This window comes from Myotis brandtii, unplaced genomic scaffold (assembly GCF_000412655.1).
Source record: "Myotis brandtii unplaced genomic scaffold, ASM41265v1 scaffold349, whole genome shotgun sequence".
Classification (NCBI taxonomy): Eukaryota; Metazoa; Chordata; class Mammalia; order Chiroptera; family Vespertilionidae; genus Myotis; species Myotis brandtii.
This window is the reverse complement of record NW_005363427.1, coordinates 1,201,213-1,205,122: the sequence shown is the minus strand read 5'-3', so window position 1 is coordinate 1,205,122 and position 3,910 is coordinate 1,201,213. Positions and strand designations below refer to the sequence as shown.

At 43.7% G+C, this 3,910-nt stretch overlaps 1 pseudogene; it reads left to right on the top strand.

Annotated features, from left to right (window-relative positions):
* Window positions 1–217: 217 nt before the first annotated feature.
* LOC102239218 lies at window positions 218–1,286 on the top strand (annotated as a pseudogene).
* The last annotated feature ends 2,624 nt before the right edge of the window (window positions 1,287–3,910 follow it).

Sequence of the window (3,910 nt, the reverse complement as noted above, 5' to 3'; positions counted from 1 at the left end):
AATTTCATGCACTGGGCCTCTAGTTGGTATATAAGATGTTAACATTAGTGGAAGCTGGGTGAAGAGCATGAGGCTTCTTTTTTATTATTTTTGCAATATTTCTCTATATCTAAAATTATTTCTCTATATCTAAATTTAAAATAAAAAGTTACAAATGTCTCTTTAAAAGAGTTCAGTTCCTTCTACCAGGCCCCCGGTTTGGGGTGCCATCCTTCCCATGGCAGGACACCTGGCTTCCAACTTTGCCTTCTCGCCCTCACCAGGTGGTGGAGGCGAAGGGCAAGGAGGGCGGGAGCCGGGTTGGGTTGACCCTCCGACCTGGCTGGTCTTCCAGGGCCCTCCGGCGGGTCTGCCATCGGCTGGGGCTTGCACCCAGGGCTTCCCCTATACCCCCCGCCATATGAGTTCTGTGGGGGAGCTGGCCTACTGTGGACCTCAGGCTGGAGTGGGACTGGCACCCCAAGGCAGCCTGGAGGCCCCCCAGCTTGAGGAAGAGGCAGGAGCCCTGGTGGAGAGCAACTCTGAGGGGGCCTCCCCCAAGCCCTGTGCTGCCCTGCCTGGGGCCCTGAAGCTGGACAAGGAGAAGCTGGAGCTCAACCCCAAGGAGGAGAGCATGAGAGCTCTGCAGAAAGACCTCGAGCAATTCGCCAAGCTCCTGAAGCAGAAGAGGATCACTCTGGGGTACACCCAGGCCGATGTGGGGCTTACCCTGGGCATTCTCTTTGGCAAGGTGTTCAGCCAAACGACCATCTGTGCTTTGAGGCTCTGCAGCTCAGTTTGAAGAACATGTGAAGCTGCGGCCCCTGCTGCAGAAGTGGGTGGAGGGCGCTGATAACGGGAACCTACAGGAGATATGCAAACCAGAGACCCTGCTGCAGGCCCGAAAGAGAAAGCGGACGAGTATCGAGACCCGAGTGAAGGGCAACCTGGAGAACATGTTCCTGCAGTGCCCAAAGCCCGCTCTGCAGCAGATCAGCCACATCGCCCAGCAGCTCGGGCTGGCCAAGGACGTGGTCCGAGTGTGGTTCTGCAACCGTCGCCAGAAGGGCAAACTATCAAGCAGTGACTATTCTCAAAAGAGGATTGAGGCTCCCAGGCCTCCTTTCTCAGGGGACCAGTATCCTTTCCTGTGGCCCCAGGGCCCCACTTTGGCCCAGGCTATGCGGGCCCTCACTTCACTACGCTGTACTCCGCGGTCCAGTTCCCTGAGGGGGAGGCCTTTCCCGCTGTGCCCGTCACCACTCTGGGCTCTCCCATGCATTCAAACTGAGCTGCCTGCCTTCCCAGGACGGGGAGCAAGGGAAAGAACCCGAGATTGTCCCAGGGCTTTGGGATTAAGTTCTTTTCACTACAGAATTAGGGGCACAAACGGTGTGGGGGCAGGAGTTTGGGGAGCTGGTTGGCAAGAAGGTGAAGTTCAGTGATGCTCTTGATTTTAATCCCCTATCACTGATTTTAATAAAGAAACCCGGGACACAGTAAAAAAATAAAAAAAAGAGTTCAGATGTGGTAGAGATACAAGCAAAAATAAAATAAAATGAATGACCACAAATTTTGTCTTTGGGGTCAGGGAACAAAGTGAGCTAGAGAGAACAGCTTCTGGAATTCCTGAATGGCTGCCTTCCACACCTGAGGTTACTTTAAGTCAAAGCTACTGAAACAGCAAAGATAAATAAACACTGCACCAGGTAAATGCCCTTGAACAGGTTGGTGCAGTTTGGGACAGGCACAGTTTCTCCTGCCCGGGCCAGAGCTAATCAGCTAAATTATTCATAGAATATATTTTAACTAGAGGCCTGGTACACCAATTCGTGGACGGGTGGGTCCCTTGGCTTGGCCAGCCATCAGGGCAATCGGGGCCAGCCTGGGTGAGGGGCCATAGGAGGTTGGCTGTGGGAGCGCACTGACCACCAGGGGTCAACTCCTGTGTTGAGCGTCTGCCCCCTGGTGGTCAGTGCACATCATAGTGACTGGTTGTTTGGTTGTCCGGTCACTTAGGCTTTTATATATATATATAGATAAGCTACACTAGCAGGATAAAAACACAAATTCTTCATGTTAATTGAATAAAGCTCGATTAGTGCTTCTTCCAAAGAATCTCAGTCTGTGGAAAACTAATGCAAAAAACCAGCAACAAGCACCCATGCGTAGTTTAGCCAAATTGGTGAGAATTAAGTGAATTGTAAACTGTGTGTGTGATGATAGAAGGGAAGCACAAAGAAAAAGGAAGTAAGTCATGTATTTCTTAATTAAAATAAATATTTAGGTGAAGAGAAAATATTATACATTTATAAAGTGTCTATTGTGTACATGGCACCAAATAATTGTTTAATTTACCAACCATCAAGTTTTGGCATAAATCATTGCATCTGATCCTAACAAAAAGCAGGCAGAGTGCACAAGGTATTATCTGGTTTTCACAAGAGAGAAACAGTCTCAAGAGGTAAACAGCTTTACCAAGCTCACAAAATAAATGGTCAGTCTGGGACTCAAGTGTTGGCCTTCCAATTTTCAGCTTCTTTTGAGAATTCCATTTTTAAACTAAAAATAACTTCCCAAAAATAAATAAATAAAAATTACTTTTCATCTGTATCTCTAGATGAAGACTGCGTGAGCATATCAGAGATCTAGATTCATATAAAATTTGAAAATATGTTTTAAATGTTGTACACTGGACATAATCCATAATATGTTTCAAAAGACATATTTTCCCCTTAAATGTTTAAATGCATGTCCTTAAGGATAAATTAAATCTATATGCTCCTGATCAATTTGCATTTATAGTAATTCATTAAAATTCTGCCTTGAAAGTTATTGAATGTTTGAACACATTTTGAGTCTTTTCTCAAGTATCTGTAAAAAGTTCAATTGATGCTTTTAAAATAGATATAAAGTGTTTTGCATAAGTACAGACTTGGTCCATTTATTTTCAGGAGGGTGATACTTGGGCAAGGACAGCAGATTTAGACTTCATCCTGTTTCCCAACTTTCTAAATCTTAAAGTGGAAGGAAAAATGCCCCCAACAGGAGTTGGGAAATCATTTGCCCTTTGAATGCTCAAATTTCACTTGAAGAGGAGTTAACATATTACACATCTCTATCATGTCTAAATGTACAAAACCCAGGTATGTTCCATCCATCCATTCATTTGTCCATCCAGGTATTCAACCATTCAAATAACATTTATTTGAGTCCTGCCATGGACCAGGAATTGTAGAAGATTGAGAAAAAAAAAAGAGTAACATACTTTTCCTGTCGCATTTTATAGAGAATATTACATTATCCTAAGAACAACCTTACAATTTAGGTAGATAATTCTATTCATACTTCATAGAAATAGATAAAGGAGACTCAAAAAGGTTCAGCAATTTGTCATGATTCCTAACTCATGGTAGATGCTCTGCTGATGTTTGTTGAATTGAAATGAGGTGGGGTGTTTCCTTTGGATCTGCTCTGGTTAGGATGTCAGAGTATAAGAAAAGTGTAGTAGTAAGAACATGGGCTTTGACGCCAGACTAGGTCTGGGTTTTAATCCCACCTCCATTACTCAATAACAGTGTATATCAGCCAGAGTCCCAGCCGGAAACACATGGCACATTCAAATTAGGATAATTTCAGGAAGGCTTAAAAAAAAGGGAAGTTCCTAGCATTACAGGCCTACCTCAAAAAAAAAAAGAAAAGAAAAGAAAAAAAATGGTAATAAATTATCTAACTCTACTACAAAGAACTAGAAAGAGAGCAACAAGAAAAGTCCAGAGTGAGCAGAAGGAAGGAGATAATAAAGATCAGAGCAGAAATAAATGACATAGAGAAAAACAAACAAACAAACAAAAACAACACACACACAACAAAACAAACAAACAAAAAAAGATCAATGAAACCAAGAGCTGGTTCTTGGAAAGGATAAAAA